The sequence below is a fragment of the Arachis hypogaea genome, chromosome 1, assembly GCF_003086295.3.
Source record: "Arachis hypogaea cultivar Tifrunner chromosome 1, arahy.Tifrunner.gnm2.J5K5, whole genome shotgun sequence".
Lineage (NCBI taxonomy): Eukaryota > Viridiplantae > Streptophyta > Magnoliopsida > Fabales > Fabaceae > Arachis > Arachis hypogaea.
In genome coordinates, this window is record NC_092036.1 from 28,567,507 (window position 1) to 28,582,560 (window position 15,054).

Here is a 15,054-nt window from a genome sequence, read left to right on the forward strand (position 1 = left end):
AGCTGCTAGCATAGATCGGTTGCTGATTCCTCCTTCTCTGCTTAAAGTTCTGAGAACAAGGAACACTATCGATTTGTCTGAAAGAACTTCCCATGTAATTGACCTCCTCATGGGTATAGTGGTCATAAGTGCAACTCTCACCTTGAGAGGAGCTGACACATATATCATACGGAATATCTTGAGAGGCATTCTGAATCTTTGAGACTAGGCTTTGCATGCCACCCAAGTGTTGAGTGAGAAGACTCATCTGTTGAACTAGAAGCTTGTTCTGAGCAAGAAGTGCATCTACAGTTTCCACTTCTGGAGTCCCTTTCCTTACTGGAGTCCTCTTAGATACGTATAAGTATTGGTTATTAGTAACCATCTCAATTATCTCATTGGCCACCTCAGGTGTCTTCTTCATGTGCAAAGAGCCACCTATAGAATTATCCAGAGACATTCTAGCCATGTCCTTCATAGAAAATATGTACTCTGATCCAATCTGAGAACATATTAGGAGGACACTTCTTGAGCATCATTTGTACCTGTCCCAAGCATCATATAGGGATTCACTCTCTCCTTGCCTAAAAATTTGAACATCTATCCTCAGCTTAGTCAATCTCTGTGGGAGAAAGAACTTGTTTAGGAACTTGTAGACTACTTTGTTCCAGGTGTTCAAGCTCTTCTTGGGTTGAACATAAAGCCATTCCCTTGTTTGATCCCTCATAGCGAATGGGAAGAACATCAGTTTATGCACACCAGGGTTCACTCCATTAGTCTTCACAGTGTCACAAACCCGCAAGATATTAGAGATGAACATATTTGCATCTTTCTTGGAAGTCCATGAAACTAGCCAGTTTGTTGTACTTGGATGATCAACTGCGGGTTGAGGTAGAAATCATCTGCTCCAATATGAGGCACATTAATACTCCTTCCGTAGAAATCAGGATTGGGAGTTGTGAAAGAGCCCAGAATTCTTCTAAGTTGTGCATTACCATTTGGATCCATGGTGAACTCTCCCTATTCCTAAACATACAAGCAGAAAACAAAAAGGAATGGAAATCTCTACGTCAGAGTGTAGAGGATTCTCCGTAAGGTATTCTGTATAACAGAATTAAAGTAAGGCAAAACTGGAAAAGAACTAAAATTTTTTAAAATAATTAAGAGAAATTGAGCTACGGAATTGTAGATTAAAAAAAAACTAATGCTAATGTTTTTGAAAATTCTACAAGAGAAATCACTACGGGGATACCAAACTTAATTTCTGAAATTACTACAAACGAAACAAGAATCAATTCAAAAATTAAAGGTTAAATAAATAAATGAAATTAGGAGACATATAAATGAACACCAAACTTAAAATGAGAAATGAAGGGAAAATAAACAAAATAAAAAATTAAAAATTAAAAGAAAAAGTAAATAAACAAAACTAAGAAAAATACCTAATCTAAGCAACTAGACAACTAGTTGTTGTCAATCATAAACAATCTCCGACAACGACGCCAAAAACTTGGTGCGCGAATTAGGATTTCACACTGCTTAATCGGCAAGTGCACCGGGTCATCCAAGTAATACCTCAGGTGAGTGAGGGTCGATCCCATGAGGATTGTTGGACTGAGCAACAATGGTTATCTAGTTGGACTTAGTTAGGCGAATCAAAATGAGGTTTTGATGGTTGAAAGCGCATAAAGCAGTAAACAAGAAAATCTTTTTGTAATTCTTATTTACAAATAATACCTTTTAGTTTTAGGATTTATTATTTTTACTTTATTTCCGAATAAAATTAGGTTAATATAAAAAGGGACAAGATCTCTTGTAATTCGGATCTTCTCTCTTCCGCACTATTTAGAACCCTAGTTTCTCTGTAATTCATGAGCAAATAAACTTCTTTGTTAAGGTTAGGAGCTCTATTTATTTCTATAGATTAAAATTATTATTCTTCTATTTAAATTAATTTATTGATTCAATTTTAAGGATTGTTTTCGTTCTTAATCTTATGAATCTGGGTGGAACGAGAATATGACCCTTATTCTACTTGAGTTCTTGAGAGAGTTATCTCGCTTGAACTATAGCTTGAAAATAACTTCCTCCAAAATTGCTAATTACATGAACTAATTGGGATAAGTGACATATAATCCCATTAGCTTTGGGTAATTAGGGTTTTTGTGGCCATAAACTAGTTTTTGAACTTAACCCTCTAATCAGAATTAAGTGACCATGAGAGTGGTAGTTGATGAAGGTTAGAGGAGGCTAAATCAGTAAGAGATTAGGGTTCAGAAATTTACAGTTTGCCATGGAATGAATCATACATTGTTAAAATAGTTGGTAATGGTAATAGGTTTGGTAAGTTCGAAACGGGACCACTTGATTCCTTCACTCTGCAGCCTCTAATCTGTACTTTCTGGGCTGAAAACTAGGTCAAAAGCAGCCATGGAAAGCTCCAAATCACGCACACGCGTCAGTCACGCGTACGTGTCGCTCATCGCTGCCATCTCTTTTGATTCTTGTGCTGCAGAAACTCCATCAAATCCAGCCGAATGCTACCTAAAATAAACAAAATTGCAAAAGACTCAAAGTAGCATCCATATTGGCTAAAAGATAATTAATTCTTTATTAAACTCAACAAATTAGATGCAAATTCACTAGGAAAAGATAGGAAAGATGCTCACGCATCACAACACCAAACTTGAATTGTTGCTTGTCCTCAAGCAACCAAAATTAATATAGGCTTAGGATGTGAAGTTACATGAGAGTGAGGGTTCGATTAAGCCCATGTCTCTTCTTATAGTGGGGTTTACAACTGCAATCCTGAATAGTTTTGGCATCTCACTCTCCTTTGAATCAGAAGAATGTTACTGTCATCTGGAATTAGAATCCGGATAATATTATGAATTCTCTGATCTTATTGTAGCTCAATTTAATTCTTGAACGCAGCAATTTTTCTTTGGTGCTTTGCACCTTGAGCCTAGCCGTGACTAAATGTTTTGTCTCAAGTTTTACTTGACACAGAAACACCACAAGCACTTAACTGGGGAACTCTCTTTAAGTTGTAAATATTTTTATTTTTTTTATTTTTTTTATTTTTTATTTTTTATTTTTTTATTTTTTTATTTTTTATTTTTTTCCCTAACAGTGGTGCTCAAAGCCTTTGGCGTACTCTACAATTGATCTCGACTCTAAATGTTTTGTCTCAAGGATTACTTGACACAAGAATACCACAAGCATGTGACTAGGGAAACAACTCTTTGAGCTTTTAATCATGTCTGACCTCCCTAGTCATTGATGCTCAGAGCCTTGGACATTGCTTTTATTTTTCTTTTGCTATTTCTTTTGCTTCAAGGATTAAACTTTCATTAATTTCAGAGAAATCATAATAATTCTCTAAATTCCTATTCCTTGTACATCAACATTCTTTGATTCAAATTTAAATATGCACTGTTCATGTCATGGATTCAGAATCCTAGAAAATATCACCACATTTAAGTAAATAAAACTACTCTTAAAATTAACTCAATTTCTCATGCAATACATCAATTCTGTATTTTTTTTGAATTCAAGCTTAGTGGGTAATACATGAGACATCTTTTCAGAATTAAAGCATTTAAGGAAAAATTAAACTAAACCTAGGATTCTGATGAGCGGATAATTTATACGCTTTTTGGCATTATTTTTAGTATGTTTTTAGTATGTTTTAGTTAGTTTTTATTATATTTTTATTAGTTTTTAGTTAAAATTCACTTTTCTGGACTTTACTATGAGTTTGTGTATTTTTCTATGATTTCAGGTATTTTCTGGCTGAAATTGAGGGACCTGAGCAAAAATCTGATTCAGAGGCTGAAAAGGACTGCAGATGTTGTTGGATTCTGACCTCCCTGCACTCGAAGTGGATTTTCTGGAGCTACAGAAACCCAATTGGCGCACTCTCAACGGTGTTGCAAAGTAGACATCCTGAGCTTTCCAGAAATGTATAATAGTCCATACTTTGCCCGAGATTTGATGGCCCAAACTGGCATTCCAAATCAGCTCAAAACTGCCCGGCGTTAAACGCCGGAACTGGCACAAGAATGGGAGTTAAACGCCCAAACTAGCACAAAAGCTGGCGTTTAACTCCAAGAAAAGTCTCTACACATGAAAGCTTCAATGCTCAGCCCCACCACACACCAAGTGGGCCTGAAAGTGGATTTTTATGTCATTTACTCATCTCTGTAAACCCTAGGCTACTAGTTCTCTACAAATAGGACCCTTTGCTATTGTATTTTCATCTTGAGATCTTTAGATCTTTAGATCTTTGAATCTTTTGATCACGTTTTGGGGGCTGGCCTCTCGGCCATGCCTAGACCTTGTTCTTATGTATTTTCAACGGTAGAGTTTCTACACACCATAGATTAAGGTGTAGAGCTCTGCTGTACCTCGAGTATTAATGCAATCACTATTGTTCTTCTATTCAATTCGGCTTATTCTTATTCTAAGATATCACTTGTTCCTCAACTTGATGAATGTGATGATCCGTGACACTCATCATCATTCTCACTTATGAACGTGTGCCTGACAACCACCTCTGTTCTACCTTAGATTGAGTGGATATCTCTTGGATTTCTTAACCGGAATCTTCGTGGTATAAGCTAGAATTGATGGCGGTATTCAAGAGAATCCGGAAGGTCTAAACCTTGTCTGTGGTATTCTGAGTAGGATTCAATGATTGAATGACTGTGACGAGCTTCAAACTCCTGAAGGCTGGGCGTTAGTGACAGACGCAAAAGAATCAATGGATTCTATTCCAACCTGATTGAGAACTGACAGATGATTAGCCGTGCCGTGACAGAGTGCATTGAACATTTTCACTAAGAGGACGGGATTGTAGCCACTAACAACGGTGATGTCCAACATACAGCTTGCCATGGAAAGGAGTAAGAAGGATTGGATGAAGACAGTAGGAAAGTAGAGAGACGGAAGGGACAAAGCATCTCCATTCGCTTATCTGAAGTTCTCACCAATGAATTACATAAGTATCTCTATCTTTACTTTATGCTTTATTCATATATCATCCATAACCGTTTGAATCTGCCTGACTGATATTTACAAGATGACCATAGCTTGCTTCATACCAACAATCTCCGTGGGATCGACCCTTACTCGCGTAAGGTTTATTACTTGGACGACCCAGTACACTTGCTGGTTAGTTGTGCGAAGTTGTGATAAATAGTTGAGATTGCAATTGAGCGTACCATGTTGACGGCGCCATTGATGATCACAATTTTGTGCACCAAGTTTTTGGCGCCGTTGCCGGGGAATTGTTCTAGTTTGGACAACTGACGGTTCATCTTGTTGCTTAGATTAGGTATTTTTCTTCAGAGTTCTTAAGAATGAATTCTAGTGTTTCAAGGTGACGTTCTTATCATCACCAAAGCTGATTGATTCTCATCAATTTAGCTCTTGAATGCAATGTCCTGCTGAAGCTTGGCTAGCCATGTCTAATTCCTTTAGACTGAAGCTTTAGACTAACATTGCATGATTCTTGGAATTCTCATTAAGAATTTTGATATCTTTATTTTCTTTTCCACTTAATTTTCGAAAAATCCAAAAAAATTACAAAATCATAAAAATAAAAAAAAATAAATATATTTTATGTTTCTTGTTGAGGCACTAGTCTCATTTTAAGTTTGGTGTCAATTGCATGTTTCTTTTCTTCCTGCATTTTTTCGAATTCATGCATGTGTCTTCATTAATCTTCAAGTTGTTCTTGATGATTTCCTTGTTCTGATCTTTAAATTCTCTTGTCTTGTGTGTTTTGTTGTTTCTCATATGCATTCTCAATTTGTTAGTGTCAGTAGTATACAAACTTCCAAGTTTGGTGTCTTGCATGCATTGTTTGTTTGATTTTAGTTGCATTTTGATTATTCCTCATTATTAAAGAGAATTGAAGATTCAGAATATACAGCAGAGGAATTACACAGAAAAAGCTGGGAGTTCAAAACGCCCAGTAAGGAAGGAAAAGTGGCGTTTAAACGCCAGCCAGGGTGCCTGGCTGGGCGTTTAACGCCCAAAAGGGTAGAGCTTTGGGCGTTAAACGCCAGAATATGCACCATTCTGGGCGTTTAACGCCAGGATGGCACAAGAGGGAAGATTTTGTTTTTAATTCAAATTTTTTTTAAGTTTTCAAAATTTTTTTCAAAATCAAATCTTTTTCAAATCAAATATTTTCAATCAAATCTTTTTCAAAATCAATTTCTTTCCATTTTCAAAAATACTTGCTATCAATTAATGATTTTATTCAACATTTCAAGTATGTTGCCTTTTCTGTTGAGAAAGGTTTAATGTTTGAATCATATCTTTTCTTGTTAGCCAAGTCATTAATTTTTAAAATCAAATCTTTTTAAATTATTTTTCAAATCATATCTTCTCAATCATATCTTTTTAAAACTATATCTTTTCAATCATATATTTTTCTCACATCTTTTTCAAAATAGTTTTCAATCATACCTTTTTGATTTCTAATTTCAAAATCTTTTTCAAAAATCACTTGATTTCTTTTCCACTCTTGGTTTTCGAAAATCAATTAGTGTTTTTCAAAATGTTTTTAAAATTTTTTTAATTTATTTTTGAAAATTTCTTCCCCTCTTCTCACATCCTTCTATTTATGGACTAACATGTACAATTCAAACTCCATCTTTCCTTGATAAGTTCGAATTTTCTACCTCTTCCTTCCATTTTTCTTTTCCTCTGACACCTCAAGGAATCTCTATACTGTGACATAGAGGATTCCATATTTTCTTATTTTCTTCTCTTTCATATGAGCAGGTGATGAGCGGATAATTTATACGCTTTTTGGCATTGTTTTTAAGTAGTTTTTAGTACGTTTAAGCTACTTTCAGGGATGTTTTCATTAGTTTTTATGTTAAATTCACATTTCTGGACTTTACTATGAGTTTGTGTGTTTTTCTGTAATTTCAGGTAATTTCTGGCTGAAATTGAGGGACTTGAGCAAAACTCTAAAAAAGGCTGACAAAAGGACTGCTGATGCTGTTGGAATCTGACCTCCCTGCAAGCAAAATTGATTTTCTGGAGCTACAGAACTCCAAATGGTGCGCTCTTAATAGCGTTGAAAAGTAGACATCCAGAGCTTTCCAGCAATATATAATAGTCCATACTTTATTTGGAAATTGACAACGTAACCTGGCGTTGAACGCGAAGTACATGCTGCTGTCTGGAGTTAAACGTCAGAAACACGTTATGATCCGGAGTTGAACGCCCAAAACACGTTATAACTTGGCGTTCAACTCCAAGAAAAGCCTCAGCTCGTGGATAGATCAAGCTCAGCCCAAACATACACCAAGTGGGCCCCAGAAGTGGATTTATGCATCAATTACTTACTCATGTAAACCCTAGTAGCTAGTTTAGTATAAATAAGACTTTTTACTAGTGTATTAGGAGTCTTTTGACCATCAAGTCTTTTGACCACGTTTCATCTTTGGTATCAGTTTTGTTTTATTCTTCATCTTAGGAGGCCATTGAGCACGTTTTAGGTGGCTGGCCATTCGGCCATGCCTGAACCTTTCACTTATGTATTTTCAATGGTGGAGTTTCTGCACACCATAGATTAAGGGTGTGGAGCTCTGCTGTACCTCAAGTTTCAATACAATTACTATTACTTTCTATTCAATTCTCTTTTATTCTTATTCCAAGATATACGTTGCACAACACTTTGATGAATGTGATGATCCGTGACACTCATCATCATTCTCACCTATGAACGCGCGTGATTGACAACCACTGCCGTTCTACCTTAGGCCGGGCGCATATCTCTTAGATTCCCCAACAGAATCTTCGTGGTATAAGCTAGATAGATGGCAGAATTCATGGGGATCCGGAAAGTCTAACCTTGTCTGTGGTATTCCGAGTAGGATCCCGGGAATCCGGAAAGCCTAACCTTGTCTGTGGTATTCCGAGTAGGATTCCGGTATTGAATGACTGTGACGAGCTTCAAACTCCTGAAGGCTAGGCGTGATGACAAACACAAAAGAATCAATGGATTCTACTCCAACCTGATTGAGAACCGACAGATGATTAGCCGTGCTGTGACAGAGCATTTGGACCATTTTCATTGAGAGGATGGGATGTATCTATCAACAAGGGTGATGCCTCCAGACGATTAGCCTTGCAGTGACAGCGCATAGGACCATTTTCCCGAGAGGATTAAAAGTAGCCATTGATGATGGTGATGCCCTACATACAGCTTGCCATGGAAAGGAGTAAGAAGGATTGGATGAGAGCAATAAGAAAGTAGAGATTCGAAAGGATTCTAGCATCTCCACACGCCTATCTGAAATTCCCACTATTGATTTACATAAGTATTTCTATCCCTTTTTATTTTCTATTTATTATTAATTTTCGAAACCCATAACCATTTAATCTGCCTAACTGAGATTTACAAGGTGACCATAGCTTGCTTCATACCAACAATCTCTGTGGGATCGACCCTTACTCACGTAAGGTATTACTTGGATGACCCAGTACACTTGCTGGTTAAAGTTGAACGGAGTTGTGAGCTTCTCTAACAGTGCCTGGAACTCTTTTATCACAATTTCGTCCACCAAGTTTTTGGCGCCGTTGCCGGGGATTGTTCGAGTATGGACAACTGACGGTTCATCTTGTTGCTCAGATTAGGTAATTTTCTTTTCAAAAAATCTTTTTCAAAATTTTTCTTTTCTTTTTCGTTTTTCTAAACTTTATTTTCGAAAAAAATTAATAAAAATCCAAAAAAATTAATAAAATCATAAAAATAAAAAAATATTTTGTGTTTCTTGTTTGAGTCTTGAGTCAACTTTTAAGTTTGGTGTCAATTGCATGCTTTTAAAATTTTTTTCTAGCATATTTTTCGAAAATCCCATGCATTCATAGTGTTCTTCATGATCTTCAAGTTGTTCTTGACAAGTCTTCTTGTTTGATCTTGATGATTTCTTGTTTTGTGTTGTTTGTTGTTTTTCTTGTGCATCTTTGCATTCATATTTTCCAAGCATTAAAAATTTCTAAGTTTGGTGTCTTGCATGTTTTCTTTGCATCAAAAATTTTTCAAAATTATGTTCTTGATGTTCATCATGATCTTCAATGTGTTCTTGATGTTGATCTTGACATTCATAGTGTTCTTGCATGCATCTTGTGTTTTGATCCAAAATTTTCATGTTTTGGGTCATGTTTGTGTTTCTCTCTCTCCTCATTAAAAATTCAAAAATAAAAAATATCTTTTCCTTATTTCCCTCAAATTTTCAAAATTTTGGGTTGACTTGGTCAAAATTTTTTAAAAATTAGTTGTTTCTTATAAGTCAAGTCAAAAATTTCAATTTTAAAAATCTTATCTTTTCAAAATCTTTTTTCAAAAATTATATCTTTTTCATTTTTTTCCATTTTTCGAAAATTTCAAAAATCTTTTTCAAAATCTTTTTCTTATCTTTATATCATATTTTCGAAAATTAGCTAACAATTAATGTGATTGATTCAAAAATTTGAAGTTTGTTACTTTCTTGTTAAGAAAGGTTCAATCTTTAAATTCTAGAATCTTATCTTGTAGTTTCTTGTTAGTGAAGTAAGTAATTTCAAATTTTTGTATTAAATCTTTTTATCTTTTATCTTATCTTTTTCAAAAATTTTATCTTTTTCAAAATTTGATTTCAAAATATCTTATCTAACTTCTTATCTTCTATTCTTTTTAAAATTTTGATTTTAATTTCTTTTTCAACTAACTCTTTGACTTTTTGTTTGTTTCTTATCTTTTTCAAAACCACCTAACTACTTTTCCCTCTCTAATTTTCGAAAATATCTCACCTCTCTTTCAAAAATTCTTTTTGTTCTAAATTTTAATTTTAATCTTATCTTATCTTTAATTTTCGAAAATTACTAATCCCTTTTTCAAAATTATTTTCGAAATTCCCCTCTCTTTTCTTATTCTATTTAATTATTTATTTACTAACACCTCTCTTCACCTCTCTTCATCTAAAAATCCGAACCCAATCTATCCCTTGTGTTTGGATTCTTCACTTTTCTATCTTCTACCCATTTCTTCTTCTACTAACATAAAGGAATCTCTATACTGTGACATAGAGGATTCCTCTTCTTTTCTTGTTTTCTTCTCTTTCATATGAGTAGGAACAAGGACAAAAGCACTCTTGTTGAAGTTGATCCAGAACCTGAAAGGACTCTGAAGAGAAAATTAAGAGAAGCTAAGTTACAACAATCTAAAGGTAACCTTTCAGAAACATTAGAACAAGAGAAGGAGATGGCAGCCAAAAATAATAATAATGCAAGGAGACTGCTTGATGACTTCACAAAGCCAACGTCCAAATTTGATGGAAGAATCATCTCCATTCCTGCCATTGGAGCCAATAACTTTGAGCTGAAACCTCAGCTAGTTGCCTTAATGCAACAAAACTGCAAGTTTTATGGACTTCCATCTGAAGATCCTTATCAGTTTTTAACTGAGTTCTTGTAGATCTGTGAGACTGTAAAGACGAATGGAGTTGATCCTGAAGTCTACAGACTCATGCTTTTCCCTTTTGCTGTAAGAGACAGAGCTAGAATATGGTTGGATTCACAACCCAAGGATAGCCTGGACTCCTGGGATAAGCTAGTCACTGCCTTCTTGGATAAATTCTTTCCTCCTCAAAAGCTGAGCAAGCTGAGAGTGGATGTTCAAACCTTCAAACAAAAAGATGGTGAATCCCTCTATGAAGCTTGGGAAAGATACAAGCAGCTGACCAAAAGATGTCCATCTGACATGTTTTCAGAATGGACCATATTAGATATATTCTATTATGGCCTGTCTGAATTTTCGAAAATGTCATTGGACCATTCTGCAGGCAGATCTATTCACCTAAAGAAAATGCCTGAAGAGGCTCAAGAACTCATTGACATGGTTGCAAACAACCAATTCATGTACACTTATGAGAGGAATTCCGTGAATAATGGGATACCTCAGAAGAAAGGAGTTCTTGAAATTGATGCTCTGAATGCCATATTAGCTCAGAACAAAGTGTTGACTCAACAGGTCAACATGATCTATCAAAATCTGGATGGATGGCAACATGCATCCAACAGTACTAAAGAGGCAACTTCTGAAGAAGCTTATGATCCTGAGAACCCTGCCATGGCAGAGGTTAATTACATGGGTGAACCTTATAGAAACACCTAACTCATCATGGAGAAATCATCCAAATTTCTCATGGAAGTATCAACAAAAGCCTCAACAAGGCTTTAACAATGGTGGACGCAATAGGCTGAGCAATAGCAAGCCTTTTCCATCATCTTCTCAGCAACAGATAGAGAATTCTGAACAAAACACTTCTAATTTGGCCAATCTAGTCTCTGATCTGTCAAAAGTCACTTTCAATTTCATGAGTGAAACAAGATCCTCCATCAGAAATCTGGAGGCACAAGTGGGCCAGCTGAGTAAGAAAGTCATTGAAACTCCTCCCAGTATTCTCCCAAGCAATACAGAAGAGAATCCAAAAGGAGAGTGCAAGGCCATTGATGTAATCAATATGGCCGAATGCACAAGGGAGGAGGAGGACGAAAATCCTTGTGAGGAAGACCTCCTGGGACGTCTCTCAAGCAAGAAGGAGTTTCCTATTAAGGATCCAAAGGAATCTGAGGTTCATATAGAAACCATAGAGATTCCATTGAATCTCCTTCTGCCATTCATGAGCTCTGAAGACTATTCTTCCTCTGAAGAGGATGAAGATGTGACTGGAGAGCAAGTTGCTCAATATTTAGGAGCTATCATGAAGCTGAATGCCAAGTTGTTTGGTAATGAGACTTGGGAAAGTGAACTTCCCTTGCTCATTAGTGAACTGGATACCTGGATTCAGCAAACTCTACCTCAAAAGAAACAAGATCCTGGCAAGTTTTTGATACCTTGCACCATAGGCACCATGACCTTTGCAAAAGCTCTGTGTGATCTGGGGTCAAGGATAAATCTTATGCCACTCTCTGTAATGGAGAAGCTGGGGATCATTGAGGTACAACCTGCCTTGTTCTCATTACAATTGGCAGACAAGTCATTGAGACAAGCTTATGGAATAGTGGAGGATGTGTTAGTAAAGGTTGACGGCCTTTACATCCCTACTGATTTCATAATCTTACACACTAGGAAGGAAGAGGATGAATGCATCATCCTTGGAAGACCTTTCCTAGCCACAGTAGGAGCTGTGATAGATGTCAACAGAGGTGAAATAGTCCTTCAATTGAATGGGGACTACCTTGTGTTTAAGGCACATGGCCATCCCTCTGTGACAAAAGAGAGTAAGCATGAAGAGCTTCTCTCAGTTCAGAGTCAAGAAGAGCCCCCACAGTCAAACTCTAAGTTTGGTGTTGGGAGGCCACAACCAAACTTAGAGTTTGGTGTTAAGATCCCATATCCAAACTCTAAGTTTGGTGTTGGGACTATACAACATTGACCTGATCACCTTTGTGGCTCCATGAGAGCCACTGTCAAGCTATTGACATTAAAGAAGCGCTTGTTGGGAGGCAACCCAATTTTATTTATCTAATCTTTATTTTATTTTATTTTATTGTTATTTTGTGTTTTATTAGGTACATGATCATGTGGAGTCACGAAAAAAATAGAAAAATTAACAACATAATCAAAAACAGTAGAAGAAAAATCACACCCTGGAGGAAGCACAGACTGGCGTTCAACGTCAGTAAGAAGCATCTGGCTGGCGTTCAACGCCAGAACAGAGCATGAATCTGGCGTTGAACGCTAGAAACAAGCAACATTCTGGCGTTTGAACGCCAGAAATGTGCCTAGAGGAAAAGCTGGCGCTGAACGCCAGTAACAAGCATGAAACTGGCGTTCAACGCCAGAAACATGTTACATGTGGGCGTTGAACGCCCAGAATGTGCACCACTCGGTGTTTAAATGCCAGAATGGTGTGCAAAGGCATTTTACATGCCTATTTGGTGCAGGGATGGAATTCCTTGACACCTCAGGATCTGTGGACCCCACAGGATCACCTCAGGATCTGTGGACCCCACAGGATCCCCACCTACTATATTCCTACCTTACCTCCTAATCCTATTTTACTCTTCCCCATGTCACATTTCCCAAAAACCCTTCACCAATCACCTCAATCTCTTTTCCCAATCACCTATTCACCACTCCCATCCACCCACTCTTCCCCATAAACCCCACCTACCTTCAAAATTCAAAAACATTTTTCCACCCAATCCCACCCTAAATGGCCGAACCTACCCTCTCTCCTCTCCCTATATATACCCTTCCATTCTACTTCATTTTCATACAATACAACACCCTCTTCTATACCTTGGCTGAAGCACATTCACCCTTCTCCTCCATATTTTCTTCTTCTTCTTCTTCTCTTCTTTCTTCTCTTGCTCGAGGGCGAGCAATATTTTAAGTTTGGTGTGGTCAAAGCACAATCTTTTTTGTTTTCCACTACCATCAATGGCACCTAAGACTGGAGAATCCTCTAGAAAAGGAAAAGGAAAGACAAAAGCTTCCACCTCCGAGTCATGGGAGATGGAAAGATTCATCTCCAAGAGCCATCAAGACCACTTCTATGATGTTGTGGCAAAGAAGAAGGTGATCCCTGAGGTCCCTTTCAAGCTCAAGAAAAATGAGTATCCGGAGATCCGACATGAGATCCGAAAAAGAGGTTGGGAAGTCCTAACCAACCCCATGCAACAAGTCGGAATCTTAATAGTTCAAGAGTTCTATGCCAATGCATGGATCACTAGGAACCATGATCAAAGTATGAACCCGAGTCCAAAGAATTATCTCACAATGGTTCGGGGGAAATACTTAGATTTTAGTCCGGAAAATGTGAGGTTGGCATTCCACTTGCCCATGATGCAAGGAGATGAACGCCCCTACACTAGAAGGGTCAACTTTAATCAAAGGTTGGACCAAGTCCTAATGGACATATGTGTGGAAGGAGCTCAATAGAAAAGAGACTCCAAAGGCAAGCCAGTTCAACTAAGAAGACTGGACCTCAAGCCTGTGGCTAGAGGATGGTTGGAGTTCATTCAACGCTCCATCATTCCCACTAGCAACCGATCTGAAGTTACTGTGGATCGGGCCATCATGATTCATAGCATCATGATTGGAGAGGAAGTAGAAGTTCATGAGGTCATCTCCAATGAAATCTACAAAATAGCCGACAAGCCCTCCACCATGGCAAGGCTAGCTTTTCCTCACCTTATTTGTCATCTATGTTACTCAGTTGGAGTTATCATAGAAGGAGACATCTCCATTGAAGAGGATAAGCCCATCACCAAGAAGAGAATGGAGCAAGCAAGAGAGACCCTTCACGATTCTCAAGAGATGCATGAGGAAGCTCATCATCAAGAAATCTGTGAGATGCCTCAAGGGATGCACTTTCCTCCCAACAACTATTGGGAACAACTCAACACTTCCTTAGAAGATTTGAGATACAATGTGGAACAATTAAGGGTGGAACATCATGAGCACTCCATCATTCTCCATGAAATAAGAGAAGATCAAAGAGCAATGAGGGAGGAGCAACAAAGGCAAGCAAGGGACATAGAAGAGCTTAAGGACATTGTTGGTCCTTCAAGAAGAAGACGCCACTAAGGTGGATTCATTCCTTGTTCTTATTTCTTTCTGCTTTTCGGTTTTTATGTTATGTTCATTTATGTTTTATGTCTCTACTTCATGATCATTAGTAGTTAGTAACTATGTCTTAAAGTTATGAAAAATTCCATTAGTCCTTCACCTCTCTTAAATGAAAAATGTTTTAAGTCAAAAGAACAAGAAGTACATGAATTTCGAATTTATCCTTGAATTTAGTTTAATTATATTGATGTGGTGACAATACTTTTTGTTTTCTGAATGAATGCTTGAACAGTGCATATTTTTGATCTTGTTGTTTATGAATGTTAAAATTGTTGGCTCTTGAAAGAATGATGAACAAAGAGAAATGTTATTGATAATCTGAAAAATCATAAAATTGATTCTTGAAGCAAGAAAAAGCAGAAAAAAAAAAGAAAAGCTTGCAAAAAAAATGGTGAAAAAATAGAAAGAAAAAGAAAAAGCAAGCAGAA